The following is a 23,332-nucleotide window of genomic DNA, read 5'->3' as shown; positions in this document are numbered from 1 at the left end:
CCACTTCATTTCAAATCATGTCCTCTTGAAAACTAAAAATAAGGTTTAAAATTACATTTCTCAGATTTGATCTTTCACATGCTGAATGGAAAACAATGTTCCATAAACTCAAAACAATTCTTTGACCTAATACACAGAAAAATGATTTATGTAGTTGATTTACCTGAAAACAAATAACTAAATCCTTCCATAATAATAATCCCCTTTCTCTTGGTATTGTATCTTACTTCACTTAATCCTACTGATATCAGAATGTCAATGGCGAAATAAAAGAGATTATAAAGTATGACAATAAACATCCTTTTCACTTATTTCAAATACATTAAACAAATCACTTCATAAAGCTAGAAAGTTTTAAAGATATTAAACTTCCATATGTGAAAATATAAAAAGAAGTACATAATATAACTCTTAATAGTAAACCATTAACTCATATTACATTTCTCTTTTCAATTTTACTAGACTGTGAAAATACTCTACATTTGTTTGCATTTTAAAGCATGACCTACCTAATAAATGAACAATGGATCACATGAAGCAAAGTACATTTTATAAGCACAATCATTTGCAGACAAACCTGACTTAACAAGTTTTTATCTTTTACCTTTTTTGGCCTTACAGGTAATGTCATTCTCTAACTTGATATTTATCTATATTTATATGATTATATTATTAGGACAAAATCCATTGTTTCTTTCCAGTAGGTCACAGAATTGTAAAGTTAAAATTTTTACCATACCTTCTCGTTTCATTCCCATAACCAGACATTTCTGGTAGCGGCAGTACTGACACCTGTTTCTTTGACGCTTGTCAATAATGCATTCTCGATCTTCTCTGCAAGCATAGGTCAGGTCCTTTCGTACGGTGCGCTTGAAGAATCCCTTACACCCTTCACAACTGTAAAATAGATAAATACTGATTTTATGTCATTTAAACAATTTGATCCATCCTTTTTTACCAATTTTTGATAAAAGAAATAAGATTCGAAAAATAGGATTATTTGTAAGGAGGCTTATTTACCTTGGTTAAACAGCATTAGTATAGGTTATATCTAACTTTTTTTTCTTCCCCCAATACAAATAGTAGGCAATATTAAAGCATTATGAAGTTAACAGATAGCACTATTTCCCCCTATTGTAGTAATATCACTAACTCAGCACATATACTATGTTTAAAAAATTACTATTTATGTTAGTTCTATTCAATTTGTCAACCTCCATACCACTGCATGAATGTTTTCCCCATGAAAATTCAAAACATAAGTTTGCCGATGATAGATAAGTACAAAAAAGAAACAAATCCTCTAAAGACTAGCAACATTATTTATTTCTATTTCATTCTTGCATCATTAAATCAAATATACTTGTAACCAAGAGAAAAACATATTACAATTTGAACTGGTATAATTATCAACATCATACACTTATTTGCTAAACTTCTGCAATAAAATTTTATTTAAAGACAGTCCTGAGTACCTTCTTGAGATATCAGAAGTTATCGTGTTTGATGCTTTTCCTTCACAAACGTCATAAAAATTAGCAAATGCTAAACATTTCCACATTTTTGACCTTGGAATAAAATATTAAATTTTAAGTATGGGTGTCTTCCCAGTAATAAAGAGTTTATTTGTGGCTATTGTGGTTTAACCAGTACTCTACTTTTAATGTACATGTACATGAAATAAAACTAAACAATGTAGTCAAAGATTTTTTTTACATTAAAGTTTTAAAAATTAATGTAATTTCTTCTTAAATATAGTTTACTGTTCTCATTAGTTAATTTAAAACATTAATTTTGCTGTGAAATGCAATTCATTATTTTAAGAACTTACTTTTATTTTTAAATTCACATGCAGGCCCAGCATGGCCAGGAGGGTTAAGGCATTTAACTCATAATCTGAGAATCACGGATTCGAATACCCATCACATCAAACATGCTCACCATTTTAGCCATGGGGGCATTATAATGTGATGCTCAATCCCACTATTCATTGGTAAAAGAGTAGCCCAAGAGTTGGTGGTGAATGGTGATGACTAGTCTTACACTGCTAAATTATAGACGGCTAGCGCACAAAGCCCTCGTGTAGCTTTTCACAAAATTAAAAAAACGAACAAACAAACAATTCACATGTAGTGACTTATTTGTACCAAAAACTATGTATTTTGATTTTTCTACCCTGGTACTAGATATGTTCCAGAAATAGATTGTATAGATGTAAATAATGATTAAGTAAGTATACATAAAATGTGTGTAAAATAAAGTAGACATTGTTTTTCATTTTTATATTTCTATTTTTGTACTTTTAGAATTGCACAAAGTAAAAGATGGGGTGTTTGAAACTTAAAAACTGCATGCTCATTGTTGTATTTTTAAACAAATATTTTATGATAAATCATTCTAATTAGTTTTAAATGTTCAGCCTATAGGTGATATCTTATAGAGATTTAATTGAAAAGTAATGTTTATTTGTGGTCAAAAATGGATCCATTAATACAAACCCACACATCCCTGGTGACACCTTTGACTGTTCCTTTTCACTATGAAAGGTAGGTGGAAGGAACTCTTCCTCCTGTCCACCAACAAGTGAGTGGGGCTAAAAGCTTCCACAATTACATTTTTTTTTAGTTAATTAATGCATTAACCAAACAGTCTGGACAATTTCATATTTGTGAAAAGGACAGAAATGAGTTGAATGATAAATTATTTCACATATTATGTCAATAACTTACTTTTTAAGTTTATATATATTAAGTAATTAAATATATAGAGATGGATGTATTGGGCTAACATTTTTCTACAGTAGGTGTCTGTGACTTGTTGGCAATAAAAATTCAAAATAATAAACAAACAACATGCACTCCACTTCAGAACAAGTTAAACTAAGGTACAAAAAGTCTTTACACTATGTATATCATAGCTGTTATCTCAAATACAACTCTTCTTCTTCTCAAAGTTCAAAATAATAAACAAACAACATGCACTCCACTTCAGAACAAGTTAAACTAAGGTACAAAAAGTCTTTACACTATGTATATCATAGCTGTTATCTCAAATACAACTCTTCTTCTTCTCAAAGTTCTCTTAGACCAATTCAATCACTTCAAAATTCAGTTGACACACTGAATTATTTTCCTAAATTTTCATCAAAATAGTATCAGTATGTAATTCACTTACATCAGCTCAGAAGTTACTGCAGTTGTAACCTGAACTTCTGATATGCATCTAATTTTTCATATTTAGGCCTACTTCCAATAAATATCTGCTTTTTACATACAAGTCTACTTCCAAATAATTGTCTGCTTTTTGTCAAGTCCACACAGTTTCACAAAACAGATTATTCTCCTAAGATGTCAGGAAACTGTTAATCTCATTTGAACATATCAACCATTAGGATATTCATTCCTATGACAGTTAATTTTATGTTTTCTACTTTTTCTCTAACTGAAACACTTTCACTCAGCTTTATATTTGGCTCTCTTCCCACTCTCTCTGGTCACCACTACCTATCTCTCTCATTGAGGTGTTCAAAAAATCTCTATAGCCTTGACATCAATAACTTATAAACACAACTTCCAAAAATTGTCTGCTTTTAACACTTTTATTTAAAAATTAAAAAAACTTAACAGTAGTGAAATATTAACACATAAAATCAATTAATTAATTAACAGTACCTACACTAAATGGTCTTTTACAGCTGACATCTTCAATAAAATATTTAGTTCGTAAATTTCCAAGACAGAATTGTGAGAGAAAACTATTCACTCAAAACAAGTGCAAGTTCAAATCCAAATGCATAAAAGTATTCTCAGCATGCATTATTCAATTACCTTTAGTAATCAGTAATACATCTGCTTTTCCTTGAACTTATTGTTGCTTTTATGAAATATACTTCTCACCTGCTTTTAACAAGCAAATAAATTCATCCCATATTTTATAACATTATTTGAAAGAACAATAATCCATTCATTGGTTTTTAAAATACTTAAAAAAAAGGCAACACTTTTGTGCATTCAGTTGTTTTAAATTTTTTAAGAAATAAATTTTAATAAAAATATGAATTGCATTCACAAAGGAATGTAATTTCCATTTCCAGTTTACTGATTGACAGATGATTGTGAAAATACATTTGTTTGCTGTTAGAAAATGTTCCTTGGTGGCATGATAATGCCTAATTCCCATACTGTTCATCATGTAGCAGTTGTAATGTAGAAGTTAGATAAATAGTTCTTTTTCATTCCATTTACAGGTAACTATGTGACTTCCACCTTTTTTTGTACTTTCTCAAAGAATATCTATGTGAACATTAGTTCTAGATAGTTGGTGTTCTTAAATCATCTGTAATTGGTTTAATTCAAAAAAACACATCTGTATTTTACCAAACTTGCATGATAAAACTCAGTGTTTATGTGTTGATTTTCAAACAGTTACACAGTGGTTATCTAAGCCAACTGTCCCTAATTTAGAAGTGAGAGACTTAAGGGAAGCCAGATTTTTAACACCACCTACCACTAACTCTGGGACTGCTCTTCTACCAATGAAAAGTGGATTTTACAATCACAATAATTTTTATAAATATTCAATAAATTTATTGAACAATGTTTCAATTATAAGCAATTGCTCTAAGTTTTTCTTTACATGAATTGAATCGTCACATTTTGTTTTGTGTTCAGACAAAACTGTATTTTTTTGTATGTCTTTTGTATTTTCTAATGATTTCTTAAAATTTTTAGTCTCTTGTATTTGACTGAAAAATGTGTTTAGTAACTGTTTTAATGAAATAGAATCATTTCTTTCTAATGGGATGACAATTTTATGCAACAAAGTGCCAAATTTTTTGCAACAATGTGTAATTTCTCATCTTGAAAAGAACATGCTTAATTACCAAATTACCTAGATAATGAGATTTTCATTTGGAAACAAACAAATTTTCAAGATGTCTTCAAAACAAAACCAATAAAAGATAAATTAAAAGACAGACTATATAAAATATATTTGGGTGAGACTATATCTGTATACCATGGTAGGTATCATCAGACATTACCACAAGCAAAACTGAGAATAATAAAATATCTAATAAAAAATGCTTTAAAACCTGTGATGGCTGTTTAAGCCTAATGGTAACTGCACAGTAAAAGCTGCAAATGACTCAAGGATATAATCTGACTGCCATTTGTCCTTTTTCTTTCTTTTACAGTGAATTGAACAAATTCATTACCTTGTATTTATGTATTTAATTAGTCATCATGCATCTGAATTTATTTAGTCCAGCTTAGTCTTACCTATGAGGAATTTTACGCAGTATTCTAAAATCCCATGAATGAAACCAAAGGTGAAAACGTTATAATATGTCAATCGCACTGTGTCTGCTAGTGTCAACTAAGCGTTTCGCTGAATACCAGTACTCGTCAGACTTACTGAGTACCATGGTTAGATATTTTAGGTATTAGTGGTCTAGAAACTATATATATATATCATCAGCTTTCTTGAAAATCTGTTATAGTGTGAGCCTGGTAATCAAGCAAATTTTGGTTACTATCTATTTTAAGTCATTTACAAATCAAGTTGCTTGGGTAGGAGTAATAACACAATATTATTTATTTATTTAAATCATGTTTCTTTTTATTTGAATTATCTTTTCCTATTATTTACAAGAACTAACAAACCAACAAGCTAGTTTCCTTGTTTCCAGAGTGGATCAAGCAACCAAGGTGTCAATGGGAAAAAAACAAACAAACTACTTTAGTAATCTAAAAACCTGTGGTAGAAAGCAATGGAAAATAGGCTATACAAGATCAACCATTCTACATGTGTAGTGTTAGAAAAATATAGTAAGTCTAATAATACTGACTGGTGTTGCTGAAGTTCAGCTAATCTTAGTACTAATTGCATCTTTTTCTTTTCAATTAATCTTGCTATTTGCCTAAATAGTATTGTTAGACATCAAAGTAATCCATAATTTTTGAATGCATATTATCATTATCCTGATAAAAAACTCGGGTACGGTAGGAGTCATCTTCAGTTTAGACAAAGTCAGTTTCAGGCCAGTAGTTAGCATGTATGACTGTAGATCAGTTTCCATGGTTTGAGCCCTGTTACCACTAAAAATATAAAATCATGATTCACACTCCAGAGTCATAAGAGCATTATAGGAGTGATAGTCAAGTCCCATTAACTGACTAGAGATGCTGAAGGTAAGTAGGATAATTAAAAGGTTTGAACTGTTTTTCAAAATTACATTGTTTGTATAAACTAGTGCCTATAACACAAATGCCACTGCTGATTCAGTTATTCAAAGAAAGTTAAGATTATAATTACTTTGCTGTATTCTGGAAGTTCAATGAGGTATGCATTCATAAAAAACTTTTTACCAAAACATTCAAAGCCCTTCTTAAATTTATAAACAATTATTTTCAGAATCATTCAAAATTAAGATGCCTTACCATCCACTATGGTTCAAGAAAATTCATAAAAACAAAACAAATAAGATAAACAGTATAAAATACATTGTTATAGTATACTAGAAATAAAAACATAGAAGTAATAACCTAACTGATATTGAGCATTAATCAGTAGGTTACAAATGTACAATTTACTAGCATTTTTCAAAACATGCAAAACCTATTTGCCCCTACATCAGTTAAATCAACAAGTGAAACCTCCTCACATGACTGCATTAGTCATGAGTTCAGTTTACTAATCAAACCTTTTTACCTTTTTCATAAACAACACTTACCCAGGGACGTTTTAGAGTGTGAATGTAATTATCTTCCAAAAGGGTACAGAGCAGAAGAAAAACATCCTAAATCTCAAAGTAGATACACACCTATAAACACCATAGTGTTTTCCAGACGCTCGATCTCCACATATTGAACACAAATGTTTAGATCCAGACAGAGGATGTGTTGGGAGATAGTGGGAGTCCTGTTGCGATGAAATCTGTAAAAACGGGTTGTAAACTTATGTGTCGAATACTTTCAACAGTTACTTGGATGAATCAACAAAACTGTAATACTACAGATAATTCAAAGTTATCATATTCTTGCTGCGATAATTGTTTTTAAAGTTATATATTAATTATCTGTGTTCTGAAACGGAATTTACTTAACGCCAATACTCCAGTATTTTCGCAATGTTCAAAGTATGTGTGCTTAATCCTTACAGAACACATTTCTCTTGAATTTATATTTTTAAAGTTTTTGTAAGGCACTGCTGTTTTTGGGTTTGTTTGTTTTTTAGTAATAAATTTAAATTATATAATTCTGACTTTGTACGTAGCCGGGTCATCGTATTTTGTATTACGTCATCAATCGGAAATTGTGTGACTTCGTGGCGTTTGATATTCAAGTACGTAATCCAAACACATAAAATGTTATTTATTTTAACAAAGGTAGTATTTTAACTTTTTAACTACAGAAAACTCCATTTTCTCCAGTCTTCTCAGCGATTCCGCTAAATATATGACAGACATTCCGTGATCGTGGCATCTTTTACTCCAATAACGACGTTTCTTTAGACATTACATCTTTGAAATGTAGCTGGTGTGAATTTACGTGTCTTTAATAGATCTAACACGGTGTAGTTATTAAATTAACGTCAAAACTTTAGTTACTTTATTCTAAACAAAAATAACACATTATGTTTCGTGCCTACACCAAACTAATTTTCAAACTTAATTTATTTCTATGAATTACGACATTCGCTGTTTGTGCAAATTAAACCAAAGTATTTTGTATTTCATGAACATGTTGATTATATTTCACTTACTTACAGGCATATAGAAATATAATTAGTTTAAAACTACTAAACACTACGGACGAAACGTCACTCTTTCGTCTTATGAGGGCAATATTTTTCTAAAGAAATATAAAGATCTGGTGGGATTCTAACCCGAGTCTACTTAACGAATACATGTTTTATCCAAATGAGATACCAGCTGCTCCAAACCATTTTTGAATTTCACCTCACTGCTATTTTTATGGAGTAAACCGGAAGAACCACTAAGCAATGTTAGTTAACTTGTAAAGTTCAAAAACTGTACACTCTTCCACCACCACACTTCTGAAAATGACCGAAAACGTTTATACATCACAATTCTTATGATGTAACTGAGTTCCATTTGTAATAAACTTTCCTTTCGTTAGAAACGAAGAAAATTCACATTGCAGAAATTACTGTTGAGAAAATGCTGTTAAATGCAAACACTTCGGTATTTATAAAAAAACACAAAAAACATGTACATAAATCACAAAAAATATTGTAAACCATCACACATAATTAAGATGTGTACCTTCACATTATGTTCATGTTATCACTGTTCTGGGTCTTTCTGTGGATTTTTGCTACGATAATTGGACAACTTTGCTATAATATAAATTAATCTGTTTTCGAATTGAGAGTTGACAGGTTTCCATTAAAGAACGTGAAAAGGCTATTGGGAGAGTTCCATAATACCTGAATTCAAGTTTTATGAATTACCTTGAGGAAACTTAATTTATCTATAATTATATCTTTATTTTATAATTATCATCTTGTTTAATACTAACATACAGTTGGTAACCTCGTAACGATGTCTGATTAGGGTTTATAAAACTGAGTTACTCACAACTGGAGAACTTGGTGGAACAATGCCAGGGTATCCTGCTGGTGAAAAACTGCTCGTCACATTCCCTGAATTTCCTCCAGAGGTCACCACTGAGCCCGGAGAAGAGCCCTGACCACTGTTAACTGGCGAAATATTACCAGAAAGTCCAGGTCCTAAATAATTCATGAAACAGAACTAATTAACCATACGTTGCTTAATTAACAGAAATTTATGAGAAACATAACAGACTACAAAGCATACATTTTTTTTAGAAAACACTAAGATATGTTACTACAACACAATGAATGTGTTTTGTCCATAATGGTCAAGCGTGACCTGGTGATTAACGTACGAAAGTCCAAGGTTTGAGTCTGATATATTACTGAACATGTTCTGCATTATAACAGCCACTATCAATCCAGATACTCAGTTAAATGCACCTCTTGTGACCAGTCACTCTCACTCTGGTCAGCAGTTCTAAATTAAAGTTATGCTTGAACTGATTTCTATGTGTTGCATAAATTGTTATTCAAGTTGAAAAGAATAAATACCAAAATCAGTTTAAAAAACATTGCAGAAGTTTTCGTCTCGCCATATTTTCTGATTTCACTAATTATGTGGTTTATATTTGAGAGCTAGCACCGGTAACAGATTTGTTACTGAAATGTGTTACATTTCCATGACATAATATTAAGATTCTCAGAATGTTTCCTATATAATATCTCTTATCCGATCTCTATATTTTAAAACACATCAATTTAGTCTATACAACTCTATATGATACACACGGAGCTAGACCACATAAGTGTCCTTGATGACATACGAAGTAAGAAAAACATGCAACAAATCTATTACTAACGTAAGCTGCTATTAAATTACATCTGTAAACGCATCAATATTTATGTTCTTCAAGGATAATTGCAAGAAACGAATGATCACTACCATATTCAGTGATTGCTGTGTTTGTGCTCGACATATCTTCGTTTGGAAACCCAGCAAAATATATGAAAAACAACCTGGAAACATACATGATTTCTGCACAGAGGTTTCCAGTTAAAAGGATTCATCTGTAATATGATACTTAGCTATTACCTCGAGCTTTAGCTACGGAAATATGAGTATGAAGCAGGGTTTTCAAGATATGTAAAGCGATTTTACTCATCATATAAGGATTATTTAAGACCAATTTCGATAATCGAACACTAACAAATATTTATACCACAACCCAATATGCAAAGCAAAGTTTGCAACTGTGGGTCAGTGGTACGTTTATGGACTTGTACCTCTAAAACACGAAGTTTGATTCCCTTTGCTCACATATCAGACAGCCTATTACACAGCTTTGCACTGAAACAAACAAATCATTACGGAAAAGAATCAAGCACCAATTTGGACATCAAATAGGCTATTAATTTATCCAGAAACATTACATTACTAGCTACAAACCCTGATTTCTACAGATATTTCACAGTAAAAATAAAATTGCCCCCCCAGTGTCTCAGCGGTATGTCTGCGGACTTACAATGCTAAAAACCGAGTTTCGATACCCGTGGTGGGCAGAGCACAGACAGCCCATTGTGTAGCTTTGTGCTTAATTCAAAACAACAACAACAAAAATAAAATTGTTCAAAAAAGTAGATGTTAAGAAAAATAATTTATTGCTCTAGTCTTTAAAATTTACAGCCTCTATTAAAAGCTAAAAAATGGAACATGAGAATCTGAAACTTCTTAGCAAGTTTTATAAAATAAACACTGCAGCATACTGGTGTCAAGAAGAAAACTTACATTTATCAAATATCATTGCATCCTAGTCTTCTTATAGATATAGAAACAATATATATACACTGCTGGCCAAAATCTTAAGGCTAATGAACATAAAGAAAAATATGCATTTTGCTCTGTTAGACTCAACCACTTCTTTGAGTACAGCTTTGAAAGATGAAAATAAGAAGAAAAGGGAAAATAAAAATGAAAAACTTTTTTGCATTTAATAGGGAAAATGTGAACACTATGAAATTAGCCTAAATACTAGCTGTTCAAAAGTTTAAGACCATACCAAAAAGAAGTCCTAAACAGGGTAGGAAATGCCCAACAAGAGGTCTCAGTAGTGAGTTGCATGACCGCCATTGTGAATAACTGCAAACATTCGCTTTGACAGGGTCGATATAAACGTTCGCAGAAGGCTGGCTGGAATGTTATCCCAAGTGGTGAAGATGGCTTCACGAAGATCATGCACTGTTTGGAATTGACATTCATCATTTCTATAGACTTTCCTTGCCATCCACCCCCAAACATTTTCAATGGGGGTTCAGTTCGGGCGAACACACTGGATGGTCCAAAAGAATCACGTTTTTCACCATGAAAAAGTCCTTTGTCCTGCGGGCATTGTGGATTGCAGCATTGTCCTGCTGAAAGATCTAGTCATTTCCACACAAATGAAGGCCTTCAGTCAATGGATGCTCTCTCCAACATGCCAATGTAACCAGCCGCTGTTTGACGCCCCCTATATAACCTGAAGCTCCATTGTTCCATGAAAGAAGAAAGCACCCCAAATCATGATGGAACCTCCTCCACTGTGCCGTGTAGAAAATGTCACCGGTGGGATATCCTTATCGTGCTAATAACATTGGAAGCCATCTGGACCATCCAGGTTAAATTTTTTCCCATCAGAAAACAAAATGTTCGTCCACTTTTCTATGTCTCATGTTTGGTGCTTCTCATCAAAGTTTAACCGAGCTGTTTCGTTCTGTGGAAGAAGGCGTGGCCTTTGAAGACGTTTACGGTTTTTAAAGCCTTTCTCTCGTAGATGCCGTCTTATTGTTCTTGAGCTGCATTCTGCGTCCGTAAGGGCCTTAATCTGGCTCGACGATTGGCTGGTGTCTTGCCGGACAACCTGTCGAATCTTTCTGCTTAACGACGGCAAAATTTTCTTTGGTCGACCACTTGAAATTCTCGTTCCGTAACCCTCAGGGTCTTTTCAGGAATTTGCAACAGCAGTTTTACTACACCCAAATCTTACCAGCGATGGCACGTTAAGAGAGACCTCACTTTTGCAGCTCGACAATTCTGCCACGTTCAAACTCTGTCAACTTTTTAGCCTTTGCCATGTTTTTACCCAGTGGAAGATGTTGACAACGCTAATGCTTGAACACAAATGACTATATTTCGTTACGTGTTTACCGATTAACACTTCATTTCAATATGGTCTCAAACTGTTAACCAGCTAGTATTTAGGCTAATTTCACAGTGTTCACATTTTCCCTATTAAATGCTAAAAAGTTTTTTTATCTTCCCTTTTCTTATTTTTATCTTTCAAAGCTCTACTCAAATAAGTGGTCGAGTCTAACAACATAAAATGCATATTTTTTCTTTATATTCATTGGCCTTAAGATTTTGGCCAGCAGTCTATAAGCATTTTTAATATACACAGGGTCCAGCATAGCCAAGTGCATATGGCACTTGACTCGTAATCTGAGGGTCGCGGGTTTGAATATCCGTTACACCAAACATGCTCGTCCTTTCAGCCATGTGGGTGGTTATAATGTGACAGACAATTCCACTATTTGTTGGATAGTAGCCCAAAAGTTGGCAGTGAGTAGTGATGACTAGCTGCCTTCCCTCTAATCTTACACTGCAAAAATTAGGGACGTCTAGGGCAGATAGCCCTCATGTAGCTTTGTGCTAAATTCAAAACAAACCAAAATATACACCGTTTAACCCTGAAATTACCGACAGCAGCCAGTTCAACCCATTTTTGTAATCTGTGTTTGATTATTACTTGATTACTTGATTATTACTTGGTTATTACAGGATCCTCAATAACATATGAATTGTATTTAAAAAAAAATCAAACAAAAATACCATAAATGCCGAAAGCAAACCCACTATTTCTTGTTGAAACTCCTCAGATATTTCACATAGAACATAAGTGACTTCCTTCGGTTTGGGCAGTTCGTTTCATTATTTATAGTACTGTAATAGGCATAAACCCAAACTTACTTAAACTTATGCAGTATGTGAACCCCTCAACTGGTTGGGAACACTATACGAAAACACATACGTAAGGGTTAACTGTATAGCATGTGGATGTTCTGAATACTTCAATAACCCGTATTACTATAACTCAGCAATGTGAGTGATTATTATGCTTATCATTGTTCCTTAATGATATAAAACTATTTAAAATTATCCAAGCTAGATTAAAACATATTACTTAATTTTGAACACTTCATATTGCATAACATAATTTTTGTAATCATATCATTTTTAAAACTTTAATTCTTTCAAACGATTTAGATATATATATAAATGGAGAAACACGTAATACAACTTTTCCGTGGAAAATAAGCAGTATTTACAGCGTTATAAAGATTTATTCAGAAAAGAATAACCTCTAATTTACGAAACTGACTAACACGCACACACTTTAACTCAATCATAAATCCAACAACTATACTAGTCTCACTAGTATAATGAGCTCTGGTATTGAAGAAAGACCTCGTCGGCAATGGATATAGCAGATGTAGCGTGGCTGCTATAATTTTAAACATTCTTCATTTCCACTCATAAAGTTCATAAAATATATATCATTCTAATCTTTGTCTAACCTCTCCAAGAAAATCCTAGACGTCGAGAGCTTATCACATGAAATTAAGGCCCATTCTAGAGATTAATACAGATATCTATTTTAAAATAGTACACTATTTGTACTCACAATGAATCTTCCTCTCGAATTTAGCATTGTGGGGTCAAACAAAGGGTCATCCTAGGATTGAAAATGTCTAATACCGTCTGTGACCCGGTATCTTTTTTTTTTTTTGTAACACTCGATGGTCCACTACGTATATCAAAACCCTTTTTTTATTGTTATATACTTTAAGACTTAACCCTGAATCATGGGGTTGGGGGAGATTATTAACTGTGAACATAAAAGTTGTACCTAATACGTTGAAAAGATGTGATGGATTTCTACAGATACTTAGAATAATTTCATGATGCAGTTATAATTTCAAGTGCGTGTTCGAACCAACAGAAAAGCTAAAGCTAAAAATATGATATCAAATCCTGAAACAATTCCATAGATACATATATATATATATATATATATGTGTGTGTGTGTGTGTGTTTATGTGTCATGAGATTTATAATAATTTGTACTAATGGTTTATTATTCATTCCTTTTTCATGCTTCACGGTTTCAACAATTGTTTGTTTGTTTGTTTGTTTTTTTAATTTTGCACAAAGCTACTCGAGGGCTATCTGTGCTAGCCGTCCCTAATTTAGTAGCGTAAGACTAGAGGGAAGGCAGCTAGTCATCACCACCCACCGCCAACTCTTGGGCTACTCTTTAACCAACGAATAGTGGGATTGACCGTCACATTATAATGCCCCCTCGGCTGGGAGGGTGAGCATGTTTGACGCGATGCGGGCGCAAACCCACGACCCTTGGATTACAAATCGCACGCCTTATGCGCTAAACCATGCCGAGCCAGTTTTCAACAAGCTGCACGAACCAGCTGGTGCAGTACCAAGTCCCTGAAGGGTGCAAACAGCACAGTATTTTTTTAATAAAAAAGTTATTAAATACCACGACATTTGGTAACTACAAACACTGCTCATATTTATTAATAAGTATATGCATAAATGTCTCTCATGTTTTTATGGTTCTAAACCAGTGACTCCCAAGTTTAGCTCCCTGTAAGATTAGACAATTTCAGTCAATACTATTACAGCTGTCTTGTCAGCACTTCAACAATATATTTTTCACTAGAACAACAATTCCTATAAAACAGGCATGCTCACTTTTACACTGTGCTTCATATACTATTCACATGTGTGCAACACAAGGAAGGTGGCACAAATTGTATAAAGTGTGCATGAGGAGAAATTCAGACTAAAACTGTTTATAACCACTGTTCTACACTACACTGGAGTATTTGTAAGCACCTTACATAATCCTGATTTTCATAGAAAGAAAATCACAAAAAAACATATTTTAACAAATTAAATACATCCTGTACATTATAAGCAACCATTGTACTTTCTGACACAAGTCAATGACTTCACTGTGACCTGAGTATTTGACATTTGCCAAATAAAAGTTGTTCATTTCTTGCTATTATAATTGACAGATTAAATGCAATCCTCTCCAGTTAAAAGACATACAGAGAAATAACAGATAGAGTGGATTACCCTAATCCTGATATGGCCAGAATCAACACAGTATTTTTATTTTCATGGCACAACTGCAGTATTACTATTTACTATGGAACTAAAAAAACAAATAAAGGTACTGTAATGATTACTTAACAAAAATGCAGTACAATATATTTGATGTTTTGTATATACCATAAAACTGTGCAAGGGTCTGTGATGACAGATTAAATCATTTTGTATTACTTTAAAGCATATAGCATTATAAAGTTTTTTACATGACACAAACTTTCATATCTGTAATGTTTCTGCTGTTTAACACGTTAATTCTTAGTAACACAAACATGTTGTTCCTTAAACACACTTGGGAACTCATAACATCCCTTAAGCATACTAATGAATCCTTATTGACCATCAAGGATACTGGTGAACTTTACTATCCCTAAAGTTTACTGGTGAACCTACAATTCTACACATGTTGGTAGTGGTTAGTTGTAGTGATTAGACTGACACAGTTTCTAATCTGTACATCATTGCAAATAACTTTGTAACAATTAAATTAATATTTACAATTCTCTCATGTACAGTAGCATTATGATAAACATTGTTGATATTTACTTTTACTTATAAATATCTGAAATCATAATGAATATCCTTTGCTACAAAATGAATGTCAAGGGTAAGGTGTTAAATTTTGCTTTATTTCCTATAACATGTAAAATTAAATCACTACACATATTCTTTCTCTTCTTAATTAAAACGATTCAAAGCTATGATTATATGTAAAGACACAATGTAAAAACATATGTATCAAATGTAAAAACAGGTATTACTACATAACATATTCTTTCTCTCCTCAATTCAAATGATCCAAAGCTATGATTATATGTAAAGACTCAGTGTAAAAACATATGCTGATTTGTCATATCACCAGATATAATTACAGGTAAACACCTACAGTAAAAACAAATATTGAACAGCCAGTCACCACCTATGATTACAGATAAACAAAACAGTAAAATCAAATATAGAATAGTCGAAGTATGATGTTTGAAACATAGTTGACATTGAATTCCTTACAAAATATTAAAGTGTACTTATAGCAAAATTATAAAGCCTATATGCCATCATACCAAATTTTGAACAACTGACCAGAGTGAAAGCAATCACTCAGCATAGATTCAAACCTAGTTCACCACTCTGAAATTCAGAGGTCTATCATAGGGCCCATCCATGTTAAAACAAAAAAATAAAATAATATCCACCATAAAATATGTTATAAATCCTTATCTCTTTTTCTGACCCAGTAGCATTCAAAATTATTTTAACAGTCTTTGGCATGTTACAAACAAAGCAGTGAAGATTCAGAGAGTTCAATACATTTATCAACAACTTTATCAGTTAACATCTACTTTGTTTTCATGCATGCTTTGAGCTAGGTCAACATGTAAGCACTGTTAATATACATTTCTTGTAGGAAAACCAGTAGTCATTTTCTAATTATAAAAATTTAATTAATAATATGTTACAGTATACAAATAATGTGTGTTAAAAATCATTATCTTAATTTTAATTGCTGAGATATAAATAAAATCCATGATGAGTTACACTCCAACAACTTAATCTAGCTTACACACTAACAGTTCTTCTCAAACCATTTTCTATCATAGAATAGCATCTCAATGCCTATATGTTGTATGTATCAGAGCTGGCACAAAAAGACCTGGTATACAGCAAACATTTCATCTCAATAGTACATTCGATCAGGTATGGTGTGGTTCATGTATTATACACTTTACTTTCATTCAAATATCGTATCTAGGAACATTGCTATAGCTTTTTTTAATACATAGGTTATTACGTGCTGGCTTTTATTAGCACTAGCTGAAAGTACCCATTAATGAAACAAAAACTGTATAAAGAACAATTTCTCTCTTACTTATTTTGTTATTATTAGGTTTTTCGAAAAATGATGGCAGTTTTTTTATACTAAATTTTTAGTAATTTATAAGGATAAGAAACCTGTATTTTTTACAACTTCATATATACCATTGAAAAACTAAAGTTTTATTCTATTCACTAATGCTTTTATTCTTTTCTGAAACTTTATTTCTAATATTATAGACCCTTGCAATTAATAATGGACAAAAAAAAGTGGCATTTTTTTTTCACAAATTCAAACTTGGTCATAATACATCACAAACATTTTGCAATATCAACCAAGCATGGGGTAAAGGAACCACCTCTGAAAGTACAGTACATAGTTGCTACCAAAAGTTTCATAATGGAGATGTAAGGCTTGAAGATAAGGAGAGCAAAGGATATTCTTCTACTGTTGAAAACGGCAAACTGAGAGCATTAGTGAAGAGAAACCAACACCAAACTGTTCAAAAAATGGCACAAGAATTGGGTGTTGGGATATTCAAAATTATGGACCATCTTGAGCATATTAGAGAAAAGAAAAAGGTTGGCAAATTGGTTCCACAGGAACTCAGTAAAAATAAGAAAAATTGTCATTTTGGATTGTGCTCTATGCTGATTTTGTGCAACAGAAATGACCCATTTCTTGATCGAATTATCAACTGCAACAACAAGTGAATACTTTATGACAACAGAAAGTGATCTGCACAATGGTTCAACTGTGACAAGGCACCAAAACACTTCCCAAAGCCAAAGTTGCACCAACAGAAGATTATGGTCACTGTATGGTGGTCTGTGGCCAGTATTGTTAATTATAGCTTCCTCAGCCAGGACCAGAATATCTCTGCAAAGGTTTACTGTCAATAATTGAGAAAAATGCATAAAAAGTTGCAAGAAAAAATGCCAGCATTAGTCAGTTGAAGAGGACCAATCTTGCTTCATAATAATGCTTGGCTGCACGTTTCTCAAATGATGCTCTAGAAACTCAATGAACTGGGCTATACAACATTGCCTCATCCTCCTTACTCCCTAGACCTATTACCCACCAACTACCACTTTTCCAAACATTTGGACAACTTTTTTACAGGACAAAAAATTCAACAACAAAGCAGCAGCAGAGAATTAAATAATTTCCGAGTTCTAGAGCTTCAGAGTTTCATCGTCATGGCATAAATTATCTTGTTTCTCATTGGCAAATGTGTAGAATCATTAGATTTCTATTTTGATTGATAAAGCTGCTTTTGATTTTTTTTATTTCTTATTAAAATTAAAATTTAAAATCCGCCATTATTTTTGGAACAACCTAATAGATTCCGAATAACTTCATTAGGTGCTTATTGGATACCCTGCTTTGTGTAAGCTAATAATTAATTCATTTAGTTAATCAAGTGCTCATGTCTTTAAATTCACAGTCAAAACGGCCATAAAAAAGTGGAAATATATCTTATTTCAAGGTATTTTTATACCCCTTTTTGGCCAAAAATCCTAAAACAAAATAGCCCATGTACCACCTCAGTTTCTAGTTATCATACAAAACAAATTATGGTAATTAAGGCAACCAACTGTGAATGATGGATGCTAACACACACATGTAAGGGATTGTAGGGTGTATAGTTTATTATAGCACAATCAACTGCTTGTCTTCTATCCTGTACATGGATAAAAATTGTGTTCAATGGTTTTTATCACCCTTTTATAAGAAATTTTCCAGCGTCAATAACAATCACGAGCAAGTTAGCTGATGGTGATAGCATAATTGCCAATATTCATGTGATATTATATAATACAAACTGGAAAAAGTTTGTAGAATTTGTTCTTGTAGACAATGACCTTCAATTGGCTTTAACAATTTATATCTTTCATACATTCAAACATATATAACTAGACATACAGAGAAAGATCTAGACGCAATGGAAAAATATCCACGTAACTGCTTTTAATTTGCATATATTCTTAAATATAGAATCAAACAAGACAAAGTTTCAAAAAGAAAAAAAAAGAAAAAATAAAGACGTGTTTCATCAAAAAGATGCAATAAAACCAGCTTCTGACTATGATAAAATATTCTATACCAAACTGTTTTGCTTACATTTTCCAATATATGTATTACTAAGAACCAGTATTTAATAAAAAAACACAATAACAAGGTGATTTACTCATGAGAAATTTCTAGATAATTACCACAGTATTCTTGTAAAAGAACTGACAACAGTATTTACTAACAAACTGACATGAAATAAAACAGGGACATATTTTCATATGATAGAAGTTTCTAAAAGTGTTTATTTGTTTTGTTGAATTTTGCACAAATCTAGTTGTGATCTATCTGCATTAGTTGTTCCTAATTAAAATAGATTGATTAGAAGGAATGCGACTAATCAATCCCACTGATTGCCAATTCTTGAGCTATTCTAACTGAATAGTGGGATTGGCTGTCATTATTATAACTCCCTCATGGCTGAGAGGGTAAGCATATTTGGTTATTGTATTCGAACCTTCAACCCAAAGACTGCTCTTACCACTGGTCCACGCCAGGCCATTTGTAGAGGAAATTGAACCTTCAACCTAAACGGCACCTATAAACAAGTGGCTAAACAACAAGGTTAGACCCATAGAATTCAGGTATCGCTGTCCCTAACTTTGGTTTGATTGCCAAAAAGATAATAGTCAGCAACACCTGCCGTCACATGGGCTTTGTCCTATTTGAGCCAAATAGCATGATTGACAATCACTTTTATACAGAGTTCATGGGTAAAAATGCTCACCAGCACCACCTTTAGATACAGAGCCCAACTCACTAAACCATGCCAGTGCTCCTTATGTTGGAAACCAAACGCTTTGTTAGAATGGGTATGAACAAAATAATTTACTTTTGGAAACATTTCGATTGTAAAGATTAATGGTCATAGAACAAGGTATCTAATCTAATCTAATCTAAAAAACTGTGACCAATGCGTAGCCTAGTGAGAACAACTTACTCCTTCCGAACTTTACGGAAGCTAGATGGCCAAAGTCCAATTTTGGGTTTGATTTGAAAAAGTTTGTTGTCACGTTGCTCACTCCAAGTGGACTGCCAGCTGGCACGGAGCCGAGCCTTGAAGACAACACCATAGTCCATGTACAGAATAGGCATAGGAGTGATGGTGCTGAAGCAGACATATTTAGCTGCCATGTCTGCAAGCTCGTTCCCGCGAATAGCAACATGGCCTGGTATCCAGAAAAACTGGATTGAAGTAGCTGCTAATGAGAAATGGGCCAATCGGTTTCGAATATCAGCGAGAATAGGATATGAGCTAACGTGTAGCGATTCCAAGGCAAGTATAGAACTAAGCGAATCAGTATAAATAGTGCAGTTGGAGTACTGCTCAGCTGCAATATGATCCAAGGCAAGAGATATGGCATACAGTTCAGCAGTGAACACAGAAGCTGTAGAAGGGATTCTGCGCGCAACTACTGACCCATAGCAAACCATAGCAGAGCCCACTAAATTACCTGATTTGGAACCATCTGTATAAATGGGAACTGAATGATTGTTTGAAAGATATTCATTGAATAAAAGACGGTACTTCCAATCTGGAGTATCTGCCTTTTTTAGGTGACTGAAAGAAAGGTCACATTTGGGGGCTGTAATAAGCCATTGTGGGATGAGCCAACCTGTGGAATCTGCAATGTTATCCAAGGACAGACCCAATTCATTCAATTGCGCCCAGATGTGAAGGCCAAACGGAGCAATGACAGATCGTCTGTTCAGAAAAAGTACTGGCCACCGAGGAAGGAAAACACATTTCCAGGTGGGATGCTTTGGTAAGGAATGAAGTTTCGAAGTATATTGTAAAGATAGTTGCAAACGGCAAAGGTGTAGAGAAGGTTTATGAGATTCAATGTATATACTTTGAACTGGAGAGGTATGGAAAGCCCCAGTGCAGAGTCAAAGTCGTTGGTGATGAATGGGGTCCAGCATCTTTAAGGCCGAGGGTCTGGCAGAGCCATAGACCATTGATCCATAATCGAGTTTCAACCTAGTAAGAGCACGATATACCTTTAACATTGAACAGTGATCTGCCCCCCAACTGGTAGAAGAGAGAACACGGAGGATGTTCAGTGCTCTTGTGCATTTGACCCGAAGCTGCTTTAAGTGTGGTATAAAGGTCAGTTTACAATCAAAGATAAGCACCAAGAACTTGGTTTCCGGGACCACTGGCAGCAAAACTTCACCGATATGAAGTTCAGGATCAGGGTGAATACCCCGTTGATGGCAAAAATGCATGCATACGGTTTTGGAGAGAGAGAAATTACAGCCGTTCCCCAGAGTCCACTTCCGTACACAATTGAGGGCGGTTTGTAGTTGCCGCTCAATATATCTCATGTTTGACGACTGACATGAGATGTGAAAGTCATCGACATACAGCCCATTCAAGCAACAGTGAGAGGGAGTTGTTCAGTGATGGCATTTATCTTTATACTGAAGAGTGTAACACTCAATACACAGCCTTGAGGGACTCCAAGTTCCTGTACAAAAGAACGGGAAAGTGTCGAACCCACACGAACTTGGAATCTCCTGTCCATTAAAATTTTTTTAATAAACATGGGTAGATGGCCACGTAACCCATATGTATGGAGGTCTCACAAAACGCCATACCTCCATGTTGTGTCGTAAGCCTTCTCTATGTCAAAGAATATTGATACAAGATGTTGGCGGTTGAGAAAGGCTTCTCTGATAGATGTTTCAAGACGAATTAGGTGGTCAGTGGTGGAGTGCTGTCGACGGAACCCACACTGGGTAGGCGAGAGGAGGTTGTTTGATTCAAGGAACCAAACAAGACGAGCATTAACCATCCTTTCTAATGTCTTACAGAGACAGCTCATCAAAGCAATTGGATGGTAGTTTGAAGGAATCTTGGGATCTTTCCCTGGCTTAGAGAAAGGTAAAATAATAGCCTGGCACCAGGCATCAGGAAAAACATTCTCCTGCCAGATCCGGTTGAAAACAATCAGAAGGACATCAAGAGAAGCAGGAGATAAATGGTGCAGCATGTCATAATGAATATCATTAGGTCCAACAGACATACTGGCAGACCGATGAAGGGCCATTTTTTAGTTCCACCAGGGTAAAGGGACAATTATAGTCAAAGAAACAGTCAGTTCGAAAGAAAAGAGGTGATCGCTCTGCCCGAGTCTTGATGGCCAGGAAGGTGGAGGAACAAGCAGAAGTGCTAGATACCCGGCAAAAGCTTTCACCTAGAGTGTTAGCGATATTCCGAACATCAGTCACCTCCTGACCATTAAAGAGTAAGATCGAGAGGGGGATAGAATTGTAGTGTCCATTAACCTTTCGAATCCTGTCCCATATGATCTTGGAACTGGTGGTAGAAGATATGCTGGTTGTGAACTTAATCCAAGATTCCTTCTGGCTTTGACGTCTTACCCACCTAGCATGTGCACGGGCCCGTTGGAAAGCAACCCGGTTTGAAAGTGTGGGATATCTACGAAAAGTATCCCAGGCCCGCTTTTGAGCCTTCCGTGCTAAGTGGCAAGCAGGATTCCACCACGGACAAGGATATCGTGGAAAACGTGTCGAGGTTTTAGGAATACAATGAGCAGCTGCATGTGTAATACAGTCAGTTACCGCTGCTACACAGTCGTCTATTGATGGCTGATTTACGATGACAGGATCAAGTTCTGCGAGAGCAGTGAAAGTGGACCAGTCTGCATGATCCAGCTTCCACCGGGGCACGCGGGTAGGGTGACATCGACCACGGCCAGTCTCTCTCAAAAGGATCGGAAAATGATAACTGCCTAGTGGATTACTGTCAACCCTCCATGAAAAATGGGAGAATAATGAAGGGGAGCAAACTGAGAGATCAATAGCGGTAAAGGACCCCCTCACTACGTACAGGAATCCACACCGAGGGGTCACTGCAAGTACAACCTTGATCGTGTTTGCTTTAAATACGATACGTTATCGCTGCCAATTACGTTGATTTTAACGTTCTCATTTCGTAAACTTATCTTTGACCTTCTGAGGAGGCCTCACGAAGAACCAGCATTAATAGCATGGCCTTCTCATATAGAGGTTTCAAGGAACAGATTAAGGCGGAGGTATTGGGACTGTAGCCACAAGCATGGGCTCAAAAGAGGTCCATTATGAGTTGTTGTGTGTATGTGTGTTTTTTGAACCTTAGTTTTAATCGCAATAATAATAAGTCCGATAGAAAAATTTAGTATCAACCCGTCTGATTTTAAATTCATTCATGGCAGTTTCATATACACCTCTTTGAAATTTAGTAACTATATACTGTAAAAATACGAAACTATTTAATTTCAATGTTAAGGCAAAGAAACTATTAGAGACGAAATCTTAAAACTTTCTATTTGAAGTAAATAGTTTTCCACAGAAAACAGCAAGTTCCAGTAAATTTTAAGATTGTATGTCCTATAAACAAAGCAGATGAATGTTTGCTAATTTCAATAACAAAACATTAAACTGAAATTCATATATCAAAAAATCTCTGTAACTAATAAACTCCATTCGGTATTTTCAAGTTTTCATTGAGCTTAGGTTAGGCTACTAAAATTTACTAATTAACAAATTCATCTACACAGCATTCAGAAAAATTTCAGTCTTTTGGTACAGTGTCAACATATATATATATATATATATATATATATGAAAGAAGA

The 23,332-nt window shown here is 34.1% G+C and overlaps 1 pseudogene across 1 annotated transcript in view; it reads right to left on the bottom strand.

Annotated features, from left to right (window-relative positions):
• The window catches only part of LOC143223696 (retinoic acid receptor RXR-alpha-B-like), a 34,038-nt pseudogene extending 14,063 nt beyond the window's left edge, over positions 1–19,975 (bottom strand). Inside the window, exons 1-4 of the transcript XR_013013052.1 lie at positions 19,633–19,975; positions 8,603–8,754; positions 6,824–6,936; positions 740–897 (exon numbers count right to left, since the gene is read on the bottom strand). The product of XR_013013052.1 is annotated as a retinoic acid receptor RXR-alpha-B-like (transcript). The remainder of the gene's footprint in view (positions 1–739; positions 898–6,823; positions 6,937–8,602; positions 8,755–19,632) is intronic.
• Between the last annotated feature and the right edge of the window lie 3,357 nt (positions 19,976–23,332).

Source organism: Tachypleus tridentatus, chromosome 1 (genome assembly GCF_004210375.1).
Source record: "Tachypleus tridentatus isolate NWPU-2018 chromosome 1, ASM421037v1, whole genome shotgun sequence".
Lineage (NCBI taxonomy): Eukaryota > Metazoa > Arthropoda > Merostomata > Xiphosura > Limulidae > Tachypleus > Tachypleus tridentatus.
Note: the sequence above shows the minus strand (reverse complement) of the source record. Positions and strands in the feature narration are given on the sequence as shown.